General features: G+C 35.1%; 1 protein-coding gene across 10 annotated transcripts in view; it reads right to left on the bottom strand.

The window, feature by feature from the left end:
- LOC113463187 (uncharacterized) overlaps nt 1-14892 on the bottom strand; it is a 39127-nt gene that overhangs the window by 5009 nt on the left and 19226 nt on the right. For all 10 annotated transcript variants that reach the window (XM_089930068.1, XM_089930069.1, XM_089930070.1 and 7 more), the window contains 4 exons: nt 12059-13042; nt 6861-11864; nt 6199-6712; nt 292-6092 (listed from right to left, as the gene is read on the bottom strand). The gene's annotated coding sequence lies outside the window, so the exon portion shown is untranslated. The remainder of the gene's footprint in view (nt 1-291; nt 6093-6198; nt 6713-6860; nt 11865-12058; nt 13043-14892) is intronic.

Raw genomic sequence — 14892 nt, 5'->3', positions numbered from 1 at the left:
TGAGAGCTCTCTTTGCTCTCCCTGATAAATTTTGTTTTTTGTGGTCCTACCACAGTTTGTAATTTGTTCAAGAAATTTCATGAGCCAAGACGATTCTTTAATAGGCCTTCTCTGAGCCACCTGATTAGAAAGCAGGCTGCTGCCAGGCCAAAGGTGTGAAATTCTCCATTTTTTTTCAATGAAGATCTTAAGAACAGCAGATCTTATGAATTCCTTTATTTGCTGAATTTCTTTGTGGTCACTCCTAAGTGAACATTATGGTCATTTAGATGATGAAAGATCCAGGCTTACTTTCATATAATCATCTTCATGCTGTTTAGATAAGTAATATCAAAGCTCAATGGATCAGCAAAGAACTTCCATTCTGCTACATGGTGGACATTTTCTTTCTAGGCCTTAAATATCAATCACAAGAAATAAAGATGAGATATGTACACGCAAAAGTAGATGTAGCAAAAGGTATTAATTTGCAAATTCTGGAAACTGCTGTGTGATTGCTGCATACCAATCAGATTTGTCTAAAGAAGATTTGCTGGATATATCATCAGTCAAACCCCATGAAGCCTGTAATCCAGCGTCAGGAAGAAATTTCATAGAAACAAACAATGATCCCAATCAATGGTAGATGATTTTTCAATTATACCTCAGTCAAAAACCAGAAATGAGCTCACTATGAGATATTAAAGCACATATGGCCAACAAGCTCGTTTGCCTTGATCAGTTCCTCCATGCATTGCAGTGAGTCAGCAAGAACAGACATCATCAATGGTGTAAAGCCATTGTGCGAAACCTTCTTAGGCTGGAAATGTAGAAGCAAGTTGAAGTAAAAAAAAATTGACTAATACCTCCAACAAAGCTAAAATATAACAAAGATCTTCTGTCGTAGAATAACGTGTAAGGTACAAGAACTACACCATGCTGCATGTATCGTGTCTTTCCACATAACTCGTTACATATGTAATAGCAAAAACAGGCAAGACGTTAACAGAAGTAAGCCCCAAAGAGAAATTACGACATACGACAAAAAATACCATATCTGATCTGAAAGACTTACCAGAACTTCTTTCTGTCCAGACAAGTTTGATAACTCATGCCATTTGTGCTACCCTGACTATCTATCAGGAGGAACCAATAATACCCCCCCATTCTATCAGCCACTTGCAATACTGCATGATTCATGCTAATCTGGAAAATTGTACATTCTTTTTGGGTGCGGAAAAATTACTGTTTGTTAGCAAGCTTGCTAATGTTGGTCTTCCAGTTTGTTCTCGCCATCTTATTTTTGTTCAGAAATTCATACAAGCAAGAGGATTATGCCATGAGTAAGTTGAACTGTTTGCACCACACATCAACCAAATATCAACCAAGATACTTGATCAAACGATGAGTCAACCAAAATTAAATCGATGATTAAATGATAATAATCGCAAAGACACATGGAAACAATGAACTTGGACAATTATAGCTCACACAAGGAAGTCATGAAAGGAAAGTCATACAAGGGAACAACTACCAAACAAAGTTAAATAACTACCAGAGCTCACAATATTTTCTGCTAGTAGCCTCAGCAGAGTCTTGTTGTACCACATTCTGTAAAATTCCCATTAGCAAAGCACTTGGCCTTACCCTTATCTTCTATTCATGATAAAGCCTTCGGAGTGCTTTAACTTATTTCATCCTTATATATGAGGTCCTGCCTAATAGTACCAATTTATGCAAAAGTCAAGAAATCTGATATCATCATTGCAAAGATCTATAAAAGGAGTAGAATAATGAATTAGGTAAATGAAGAAGAATAAATTGAGGAGGCATGTGATGCCTCATCTAATAATTTTTGTGAAAAGTCTGAAACTTCATTTAATTACAAAAAATACAAGAATATCAATTGTACCTTCATGAATTTGTCATTCTCATTATATAGAGCTGAAAAGAAGAAAGAAAAGAGGGGGAAAAAAGGAAAAGAAATAAAAAACCTTGAGTTGAATTATTAAAATCATCTGTCACCGATTGAATTAATAAACCTGTCCCACTAAACTTGTATTGGATTCCATAAAGGGAAAGGAGATATATCCAATCAAAACATGAATTTAACTTAATTCCATTGGGTCAAATTAAGAAATCCATGTTAAAGTTAAAGCCAACATAGTTGTTTTCAGTATCAGACCCTGAACTTGTTCCAAATATGTTCAAACTTTAATTACTTGCACCTATTACCTCGACACAAGCTCAAATTTGATCATGACACACTGAAAAGCTTATATGGTAAGCTTTTCAACGATTTGAATCACATGTGCATAACAAATACATGTTTTTATTAGTAGTTCAATCATCTTGTATGTCAACCTTCCTATTCTCTTGAGCCTTAACAGACAAAAAAGTATGAAACTTGCCTCGAGCCTCAGATGTTGTACGCGTTCATCCATGTTGACCTGCTGTGACGGGCCACACTTTTCTGCCAAATGAACTACAGACTATAAATTTGCCACAGACCTTCATGTTTCATCTTTAAGGTCCAAATATTATAACTTGTAAGCACTTGGATAGGGACTTGATTTTCAAATTCAATCTCAAGATGACAACACTGCCATCAATTAAAGGAGGACACCGACCCCAAAAAGCATACTAGCACCAAAAATGCTCTTTTGGAAAGTGAACATCCTTCTGTTGCCAAATGAGCATAATCTCTAAACTACAATTCATTTGCCTTCATCTACCTCAATTCCAATGCACTTAATTGACTTTCTCAGACTATAGCTTTAACCTGCTTTGGGACTAGGAGTACATGTGTGAAAATTGAAAGCTACCTCAGTTGTGAAGAAGACTATTTCCCAAAATGTAGGAGGATGAAGGTTTAAAACATTAAATTGCATTTTTGAGGAAATAGATGATGATGGAGAATTAAGATATGGTGACAAACAATTTTAGGTAAACTGGTGTAGAGTAAGAAAATTTTGCCAAGTTATTTCATCTAGTTTGCTTGAGTTCTCCATTTTGCATCGATGCAAACAGTCATATATACATCTATGGGGACATACAAACATATATTTATGATACAATATGCCATATAGATCAATCCAATTGTACACTTGTTCTATCATGAGCATTGATTGAAGTCTTTAGATCCTCAGTTTTAAAAAAAATGATGCAATCATATACAGACACTGAGTCATATGAGAAATATGCTGCTTATAAGCATATAAATTTAGATGATTCATACTGGAGATAGTGATATAGTCCACATAATAAGGAAAAGAATTTCGACCATGGAAACGAACATCAAAGACATGGTGATGATAATGAAACATAGAACATTAAATCTGCTTTGTGATTCAACAAAATCTTTGTAGTAGATTCTTGTCCGCAACCAGCAGCCACATGCAGAGGAGTCACAAGAGTCTTCGAGGTCCACATGTATTTGTCTTGAAATTAGTAAGCATAAAAAGTCACAGTATCCTAAAAAGATACAAGAATAAAAAAAATCAAAGGGAGAAACGCCTTAATATTATCCAACACCAAAGCATAAATCTATGCAGCAAGTATAGCATAAGTATATTTTCACTCCAACAATGAAGTTTGGAGTTCATATGAAGTATATTATATACTTTTTCTGAAAGTTTTAAATTTGTAATAGACAATGTAAATATTATGGCATGATTGAATTATGTGATCAACAAACCTAGCAAACATGACTGAACTCACAGAAGTAAAGCTCATCTTTATGCATTACGATGTGCATAGCGCTAGATGTAGTTGGTACTAACAAAATGGCCTCCACAGACTGCAAAACCAGGGGAAAAATCAAGAGACATACTCATATGCACGTATTCCGCAATGATATGCAGAACATAAGAATCCATTATACAAATATGTCTATTATTTACTTTTATTAGCAAAAATATAAGTTCCTAGAAAGCCATTCTTTATAAAGCAGAAACAAAGTTGTGCTTAAGTTGAGATTACTCATTCTATAAGATTTTAGCTGCTAATACAATGGAGATTCGACTTTCTTCGAGCTTAATTGTGGCAACTAGGCAGAAATGTATGTTCTGACAAAGCCTCACTGAAAAGATCAAGATGCACTTTACTTGGATAAGAGAACAGAGAAAAAATTTAAGTGGACCTGCATGACCAAAGCATGTTACAAAGTTAAACAGTCGATTCATATGGTATAACAAAATGGAACAAGTACGTGAACAGAACTAGAACAATTAGAAGAATTTCAATTTTCAACAAAATTCAATGAAATAACAAATAAAAGGCAATAATATTATGCAAAATTGACCACTACTTAAACCCAACAGTAAGAGCTATCTTGCATCACTTCTAGAAATATAGTTTTGGAACCCTTGCTGTGGAAGATTTCTAGGAAACCAGCAAATAGACATGAATCCCCAAAATGCTTTCATGTCTCTATAAACCCATCATAGCATTCCTACTGACATGTGAATCAGAACTCTGCAAATAGTATTCCACATCAGGGTTCTGCACAACTTTGCTATGAATATGTATCTGTACAGCCAAAAATAAGGAATTTGACAACATTATTAAGACACCAATAGTAATAATCGCATCGCATTGATTCTGTACATGTTTATTGTAGAAATAAGAATATACAATCACAAACAACTTGTGTTATCTAGAGTTTTGTAAAGTAGTGTTTCTTGAAAGCCTCCAATTAAATGTTCACAAACTATTATGTTAGGCACTTGTAATTCTGTAACTCCTACTGCTACATATCCAGATAATACTAGTTCAGACTGTATATATGTATAATTTTCTTTGACCTCAGTTAAATAATAGAACTTTTGCTTCTTTCTAGTCCCTTGCCTGCAAATGTAAGCATTCAAAATAGTGAAGAATATTGAATTGGTAGAAAAAGATCAAGTTTAAGTTCTTCCTTTTTCAGTTTCAATAATTTATGCAATTTGATATAATGTGGCACTGAAGATTTGACATCATAAATCTTAAATAGTAACCATTTCCTGAAGCAGGTATTCAGTTTTGCAAATATAAATGAGACCTTGATGCATGCATCAAGTATTTCAGAATGAAATCCGTAAGATAATAATACAAATGCGAGAGATACTAGTGGTTTTCTTTTCTTCTTTCTCTCTCTGTCTTTTTTCCGGGGATTGTGCGTAGGGGGCAGTGGGGCAACAATGGAGAGTTTTTTTCTGGGATTCCGGATTGCACACTGGTTGTTTGGGAACTTTCAATTTTTGATCAGTAATAATTCCATCAATGCTCCAGTCTGGCACACTTGAAATGGGGGATGTTGAAAGAAAAAGGATTTCAACATCTTGTCGTTTACCAAATACTGCAGCAATTGCAATTGGCTTCATCAGCCCATCCTGAAATTTATAGAGCAAAAGAACAAGAAAAGAGAGATGAGTTTCATTAGGCATGCAACATCATCTTACACTCTGTACAGCACAACAATGTTTCCCAACATGTTAGTATTCTGCTGGTATTCAAGCACAAGGGAGTTGCAGGAGTAAAAGGGAAAAGGGCGGGGGAGAAGGAATCACTAGTATTGTTCTTGGCACTTGAGTTTTTGACAATAATGATGCTGACTTTGTTCCATCAATTGACACCACACACCAGTCTTTCATAGAGTCAATAATTACCATTACCATTTACACCACCTCATGGTATGTTGTACAAGACATCCATTTGTTGTAGAACCCCTTTTTGCTGCTAAGTTCGTGAGATGACAATATAAAATGAGAAAGTTCCCACGTGCATTGTAAATTTCAAAGAATGGACATTCTGAGGATCAACCAAAGAGAAAGCATGACATCAAAGCAACAGCATAGCAGTGTGGCATACTAGTATTTACTTTGTTGTCAATATGAAGTTCATCACCATATTTGCTTTCCGGGGCTTCTGCCAAACCAATATGAGAACTCTAGAGAGCCAAAAACAGCCAGAAAAATAAACAAGGCAAAGATATGAGCGCTTACAATATTAGGTATATTTGCATCAGCCCCAGCTTTCAGTAAGCGTTCGATAATCTCAGTCAAGCCACCATGAGCTGACAATCCTAAGGGAGTTACTCCAACGGAAATATTACCATTCATATCAGCACCTGCCTACATGAACAGAATACATAATAAATTGTTTTGAAGAATTCTTCGCATCTCAGAAGTGAGAGCTCTCTTTGCTCTCTCTGACGAATTTCGTTTTTTGTACTCCTACCACATTTTATAATGTGTTTGAGAAATTTCATGACCCAAGTCGATTCTTTAATAGGGCTTCTCTGAGCCACCTGATTAGAAAGCAGGCTGCTGCCAGGCCAAAGGTGTGAAAATCTCCATTTTTTTTCAATGAAGATCTTAAGAACAGCAGATCTTATGAATTCCTTTATTTGCTGAATTCCCTTGTGGTCACTCCTAAGTGAACATTATGGTCATTTAGATGATGAAAGATCCAGGCTTACTTTCATATAATCATCTTCATGCTGTTTAGATAAGTAATATCAAAGCTCAATGGATCAGCAAAGAACTTCCATTCTGCTACATGGTGGACATTTTCTTTCTAGGCCTTAAATATCAATCACAAGAAATAAAGATGAGATATGTGCACGCAAAAGTAGATGTAGCAAAAGGTATTAATTTGCAAATTCTGGAAACTGCTGTGTGATTGCTGCATACCAATCAGATTTGTCTAAAGAAGATTTGCTGGATATATCATCAATCAAACCCCATGAAGCCTGTAATCCAGCATCAGCAAGAAATTTCAAAGAAACAAACAATGATCACAATCAATGGTAGATGATTTTTCAATTATACCTCAGTCAAAAACCAGAAATGAGATCACTATGAGATATTAAAGCACGTATGGCCAACAAGTTTGTTTACCTCGATCAGTTCCTCCATGCATTGCAGTGAGTCAGCAAGAACAGACATCATCAATGGTGTAAAGCCATTGTGCGAAACCTTCTTGGGCTGGAAATGTAGAAGCAAGTTGAAGTAAAAAAAAATTGACTAATACCTCCAACAAAACTAAAATATAACAAAGATTTTCTGTCATAGAATAACGTGTAAGGTAAAAGAACTACACCATGCTGCATATATCGTGTCTTTCCACATAACTCGTTACATATGTAATAGCAAAAACAGGCAAGATGGTAACAGACCTAAGCCCCAAAGAGAAATTACCACATAGGACAAAAAATACCATATCAGGAGGAACCAATAATAACCCCCCATTATATCAGCCACTTGCAATACTGCATGATTCATGCTAATCTGGGAAATTGTACTTTCCTTTTGGTTGCGGAAAAATTACTGTTTGTTAGAAAGCTTGCTAATGTTGGTCTTCCAGTTTGTTCTCGCCATCTTATTTTTTGCTCAGAAATTCATACAAGCAAGAGGATTATGCCATGAGTAAGTTGAGCTGTTGGCACCACAACATCAACCAAATATCAACCAAGATACTTGATCAAACGATGAGTCAACCAAAATTAAGTCGATGATTAAATGACAATAATCGCAAAGGCACATGGAAACAATGAACTTGGACAATTATAGCTCACACAAGGAAGTCATGAATGGAAAGTCATACAAGGGAACAACTACCAAACAAAGTTAAATAACTACGAGAGCTCACAATATTTTCTGCTAGTAGCCTCAGCAGAGTCTTGTTGTACCACATTCTGTGGAATTCCCATTAGTGAAGCACTTGGCCTTACCCTTATCTTCTATTCATGAAAAAGCCTTCAGAACACTTTAACTTATTTCATCCTTATATATGAGGTCCTACCTAATAGTACCAATTTATGCAAAAGTCAAGAAATCTGATATCATCATTGCAAAGATCTATAAAAAGAGTAGAATAATGAATTAGGTAAATGAAGAAGAATAAATTGAGGAGGCATGTGATGCCTCATCTAGTAATTTGAGTGAAAAGTCTGATATTTCATTTAATTGAAAAAAGTACAAGAATATCAGTTGTACCTTCATGAATTTGTCATTCTCATTATATTGAGCTGAAAAGAAGAAAGAAAAGAGGGGAAAAAAGGAAAAGAAATAAAAAACCTTGAGTTGAATTATTAAAATCACCTGTCACCAATTGAATTAATAAACCTGTCCCACTAAACTTGTACTGGATTCCATAAAGGGATAGGAGATATATCCAATCAAAACATGAATTTAAGTTAATTCCATTGGGTCAAATTAAGAAATCCATGTTAAAGTTAAAGCCAACATAGTTGTTTGCTGTATCAGACCCTGAACTTGTTCCAAATATGATCAAACGTTAATTGCTTGCACATATTACCTCGACACAAGCTAAAATTTGATCATGACACACTGAAAAGCTTATATGGTAAGCTTTTCAATGATTTGAATCACAAGTGCATAACAAATACATGTTTTTATTAGTAGTTCAAATGTTCAATCATCTTGTATGTCAACCTTCCTATTCTCTTGAGCCTTAACAGACAAAAAAGTATGAAACTTGCCTCGAGCCTCAGATGTTGCACGCGTTCATCCATGTTGACCTGCTGTGACGGGCCACACTTTTCTGCCAAATGAACTACAGACTATAAATTTGCCACAGACCTTCATGTTTCATCTTTAAGGTCCAAATATTATAACTTGTAAGCACTTGGATAGGGACTTGATTTTCAAATTCAATCTCAAGATGCATACTAGGAGGACTGGAGGACATTGACCCCAAAATGCATACTAGCACCAAAAATGCTCTTTTGGAAAGTCAACATCCTTCTGTTGCCAAATGAGCATAATCTCTAAACTACAATTCATTTGCCTTCATCCACCTCAATTCCAATGCACTTAATTGACTTTCTCAGACTATAGCTTTAACCCTGCTTTAGGACTAGGAGTACATGTGTGAAAATTGAAAGCTACCTCAGTTGTGAAGAAGACTATTTCCCAAAATGTAGGAGGGTGAAGGTTTAAAACATTAAATTGCATTTTCAAGGAAAGAGATGATGATGGAGAAGTAAGATATAGTGACAAACAATTTGTGGTAAACTGGTGTAGAGTAAGAAAATTTTGCCAGGTTATTTCATCTAGTTTGCTTCAGTTTTCCATTTTGTATCTATTCATACAGTCATATATACATCTATGCGGACATACAAACATATATTCATGATACAATACGCCATATAGATCAATCCAATTGTACACTTGTTCTATCATGAGCATTGATTGAAGTCTTGAGATCCTCACTTAAAAAAAATGATGTGTCCCCCATTCATTCCAATCATCTATAGACACTGATGTCTCCCTGAGTCATAAGAGAAATATGCTGCTTATAAGCATATAAATTTAGATGATTCATATAGGAGATAGTGATAAAGTCCACATAATAAGCAAAAGAATTTTCACCATGGAAACGAACATCAAAGACATGCTGATGATAATGAAACATAGAACATTAAATCTGCTTTGTGATTCAACAAAATCTTTGAAGTAGATTCTTGTCCACAACCAGCAAACACATGCAGAGGAGTCATTCCACGAGAGTCTTCGAGGTCCACATGTATTTGTCTTGAAATAAGTAAGCATAAAAAGTCACAGTATCCTAAAAATATACAAGAATAAAAAAAATCAAAGGAAGAAATGCCTTAATATTATCTAACACCAAGGCATAAATCTATGCAGCAAGTATAGCATAAGTATATTCTCAGTCCAATAATGAAGTTTGGAGTTCATATGAAGTATATAATATATTTTTTCAGAAAGTTTTAAATTTGTAATAGACAATGTAAATATTATGGCATGATTGAATTATGTGATTAACAAACCTAGCAAACATGACTGAAATCACATAAGTAAAGCTCATCTTTATGCATTACGATGTGCATAGTGCTAGATGTAGTTGGTACTAACAAAATGGCCTCCACAGACTAAAAAACAAGGGTAAAAATCGATAGACATACTCATATGCACGCATTCCACAATGATAGGCAGAACATAAGAATCCATTATACAAATATGTCTATTATTTACTTTTATTAGCAAAAATATAAGTTCCTGGAAAACCATTCTTTATAAAGCAGAAAGAAAGTTGTGCTTAAGTTGAGATTACTCATTCTATAAGATTTTAGGTGCTAATACAATTGAGATTCGACTTTCTTCGAGCTTGTGGGAACGAGGCAACAATGTATGTTCTGACAAAGCCTCACTAAAAGGATCAAAATGCACTTTACTTGGATAAGAGAACAGAGAAAAATTTAAGTGGACCTGCATGACCAAAGTAAGTTAGAAAGTTAAACAGTCGATTCATATGGTATAACAAAATGGAACAAGTACGTGAACAGAACTAGAACAATTAGAAGAATTTCAATTTTCAACAAAATTCAATGAAATAACAAATAAAAGGCAATAATATTATGCAAAATTGACCCCTACTTAAACCCAACAGTAAGACTATCTTGCATCACATCTAGAAATATAGTTTTGAAACCCTTGCTGTGGAAGATTTCTAGGAAACCAGCAAATAGACATGATCCCCCAAAATGCATTCATGTCTCTATAAACCCATCATAGCATTCCTACTGACATGTGAATCAGAACTCTGCAATTAGTATTCCACAGCAGGGTTCTGCACAGCTTTGCTATGAATATGTAACCGTACAGCCAAAAATAAGCAATTTGACAACATTATTAAGACACTAATAGTAATAATTGCATCGCGTTGATTCTGTGCATGTTTATTGTAGAAATAAGAATATACAATCACAAACAACTTCTGTTATCTAGAGTTTTATAAAGTAGTGTTTCTTGAAAGCCTCCAATTAAATTTTCACAAGCTATTTTGTTGGGCACTTGAAATTCTGTAACTCTGACTGCTACATATCCAGGTAATACTAGTTCAAACTATATAGACGTATAATTTTCTTTGACCTCACTTAAATAATAGAACTTTTGCTCCTTTGTAGTCCCTTGTCTGCAAATGTAAGCATTCAAAATAGTAAAGAATATTGAATTGGTCGAAAAAGATCAAGTTTCAGTTCTTCCTTTTTCAATTTCAATAATTTATGCAATTTGATGTAATCTGGCACTGAAGATTTGACATCATAAATCTTAAATAGTAACAATTTCCTGAAGCAGGTATTCAGTTTTGTAAATATAAATGAGACCTTGATGCATGCATCAAGTCTTTCAGAATAAAATCTGTAAGATAATAATACATATGAGAGAGATAGTCATGGTTTTCTTTTCTTCTTTCTCTCTCTGTCTTTTTTCCCGAGATTGTGCGTAGGGGGCAGTGGGGCAACAATGTAGAATTTTTTTCTGGGATTCCGAATGGCACACCAGTTGTTTGGGAACTTTCAATTTTAGATCAGTAATAATTCCAACAATGCTCCAGTCTGGCACACTTGAAATGGAGGATGTTGAAGGAAAAAGGATTTCAACATCTTGTCGTTTACCAAATACTGCAGCAATTTCAATTGGCTCCATCAGCCCGTCCTGAAATTTACAGGGCAAAAGAACAAGAAAAGAGAAAGATGAGTTTCATAAGGCATGCAACATCATCTTACACTCTGTACAGCACAACAATGTTTCCCAACATGTTAGTATTCTGCTGGTATTCAAGCACAAGGGAGTTGCAGGAGTAAAAGGGAAAAGGGCGGGGGAGAAGGAATCACTAGCATTGTTCTTGGCACTTGAGTTTTTGACAATAATGATGCTGACTTCGTTCCATCAATTGACACCACACACCAATTTTTCATAGAGTCAATAATTACCATTACCTTTTACACCACCTCATGGTATGCTGTACATGACATCCATTTGTTGTAGAAACCCTTTTTGCTGCTCGGTTCGTGAGATGACAATATAAAACGAGAAAGTCCCCACGTGCATTGTAAATTTCATAGAATGGACATTCTGAGGATCAATCAAAGAGAAAGCATGACATCAAAGCTACAGCATAGCAGTGTGGCATACTAGTATTTACTTTGTTGTCAATATGAAGTTCATCACCATGTTTGCTTTCTGGGGCTTCTGCTAAACCAATCTGAGAATTCTAGAGAGCCAAAAACCGCCAGAAAAATAAACAAGGCAAAGATATGAGCACTTACTATATTAGGTATATTTGCATCAGCCTCAGCTTTCAGTAAGCGTTCGATAATCTCAGTCAAGCCACCACGAGCTGACAATCCTACGGGAGTTACTCCAACGAAAATATTACCATTCACATCAGCGCCTGCCTACATGAACAGAATACATAATAAATTGTTTTGAAGAATTCTTCGCATCTCAGAAGTGAGAGCTCTCGTTGCTCTCCCTGATAAATTTTGTTTTTTGTGGTCCTACCACATTTTGTAATTTGTTTGAGAAATTTCATGAGCCAAGACAATTCTTTAATAGGGCTTCTCTGAGCCACCTGATTAGAAAGCAGGCTGCTGCCAGGCCAAAGGTGTGAAATTCTCCATTTTTTTTCAATGAAGATCTTAAGAACAGCAGATCTTATGAATTCCTTTATTTGCTGAATTTCTTTGTGGTCACTCCTAAGTGAACATTATGGTCATTTAGATGATGAAAGATCCAGGCTTACTTTCATATAATCATCTTCAAGCTGTTTAGATAAGTAATATCAAAGCTCAATGGAACAGCAAAGAACTTCCATTCTGCTACATGGTGGACATTTTCTTTCTAGGCCTTAAATATCAATCACAAGAAATAAAGATGAGAAATGTACACGCAAAAGTAGATGTAGCAAAAGGTATTAATTTGCAAATTCTGGAAACTGCTGTGTGATTGCAGCATACCAATCAGATTTGTCTAAAGAAGATTTGCTGGATATATCATCAGTCAAACCCCATGAAGCCTTTAATCCAGCGTCAGCAAGAAATTTCATAGAAGCAAACAATGATCCCAATCAATGGTAGATGATTTTTCAATTATACCTCCGTCAAAAACCAGAAATGAGCTCACTATGAGATATTAAAGCACATATGGCCAACAAGCTCGTTTGCCTTGATCAGTTCCTCCATGCATTGCAGTGAGTCAGCAAGTACAGACATCATCATTGGTGTAAAGCCATTGTGCGAAACCTTCTTGGGCTGGAAATGTAGAAGTAAGTTGAAGTAAAAAAAAATGACTAATACCTCCAACAAAACTAAAATATAACAAAGATCTTCTGCTGTAGAATAACGTGTAAGGTACAAGAACTACACCATGCTGCATATATCGGGTCTTTCCACATGACTCGTTACATATGTAGTAGCAAAAACAGGCAAGATGGTAACAGAAGTAAGCCCCAAAGAGAAATTACCACATAGGACAAAAAATACCATATCTGATCTGAAAGACTTACCAGAACTTCTTTCTGTCTAGACAAGTTTGATAACTCATGCCATTTGTGCTACATCTACTTTTCTGCAAAATGACCTGCAAACTATAAATTTGCCACAGACCTTCATGTTTCATCTTTAAGGTCCAAATATTATAACTTGTAAGCACTTGGATAGGGACTTGATTTTCAAATTCAATCTCAAGATGACAACACTGCCATCAATTATAGGAGGACACTGACCCCAAAAAGCATACTAGCACCAAAAATGCTCTTTTGGAAAGTCAACATCCTTCTGTTGCCAAATGAGCATAATCTCTAAACTACAATTCGTTTGCCTTCATCCACCTCAATTCCGATGCACTTAATTGACTTTCTCAGACAATAGCTTTAACCCTGCTTTAGGACTAGGAGTACATGTGTGAAAATTGAAAGCTACCTCAGTTGTGAAGAAGATTATTTCTCAATATGTAGGAGGATGAAGGTTTAAAACATTAAATTGCATTTGCGAGGAAAGAGATGATGATGGAGAAGTAAGATATGGTGACAAACAATTTGTGGTAAACTGGTGTAGAGTAAGAAAATTTTGCCAAGTTATCTCATCTAGTTTGCTTGAGTTCTCCATTTTGTATCTATTCATACAGTCATATACACATCTATGTGGACATACAAACATATATTCATGATAGAATACGCCATATAGATCAATCCAATTGTACATTTGTTCTATCATGAGCATTGATTGAAGTCTTGTGATCCTCACTCAAAAAAAAATGATGTGTGCCCCATTCATTCCAATCATCTATAGACACTGATGGCTCCCTGAGTCATAAGAGAAATATGCTGCTTATAAGCATATAAATTTAGATGATTCATATAGGAGATAGTGATAAAGTCCACATAGTAAGCAAAAGAATTTTGACCATGGAAACGAACATCAAAGACTTGCTGATGATAATGAAACATAGAACATTAAATCTGCTTTGTGATTCAACAAAATCTTTGTAGTAGATTCTTGTCCACAACCAGCAGCCACATGCAGAGGAGTCATTCTACGAGAGTCTTCGAGGTCCACATGTATTTGTCTTGAAATAAGTAAGCATAAAAAGTCACAGTATCCTAAAAAGATACAAGAATAAAAAAAATCAAAGGAAGAAATGCCTTAATATTATCTAACACCAAGGCATAAATCTATGCAGCAAGTATAGCATAAGTATATTGTCAGTCCAATAATGAAGTTTGGAGTTCATATGAAGTATATAATATATTTTTTTCTGAAAGTTTTAAATTCGTAATAGACAATGTAAAATTGTAAATATTATGGCATGATTGAATTATGTGATTAACAAACCTAGCAAACATGATTGAACTCACATAAGTAAAGCTCATCTTTACGCATTACGATGTGCATAGTGCAAGATGTAGTTGGTACTAACAAAATGGCCTCCATAGACTACAAAACCAGGGTAAAAATCAATAGACATACTCATATGCACTATTCCACAATGATAGGTAGAACTTAAGAATCCATTATACAAATGTCTATTATTTACTTTTACTAGCAAAAATATAAGTTCCTAGAAAGCCATTCTTTATAAAACGGAAAGAAAGTTGTGCTTA

The sequence above is a fragment of the Phoenix dactylifera genome, chromosome 4, assembly GCF_051530095.1.
Source record: "Phoenix dactylifera cultivar Ajwa chromosome 4, Ajwa_hap1_PhDact_Kaust_v1.1, whole genome shotgun sequence".
Classification (NCBI taxonomy): Eukaryota; Viridiplantae; Streptophyta; class Magnoliopsida; order Arecales; family Arecaceae; genus Phoenix; species Phoenix dactylifera.
Note: the sequence above shows the minus strand (reverse complement) of the source record. Positions and strands in the feature narration are given on the sequence as shown.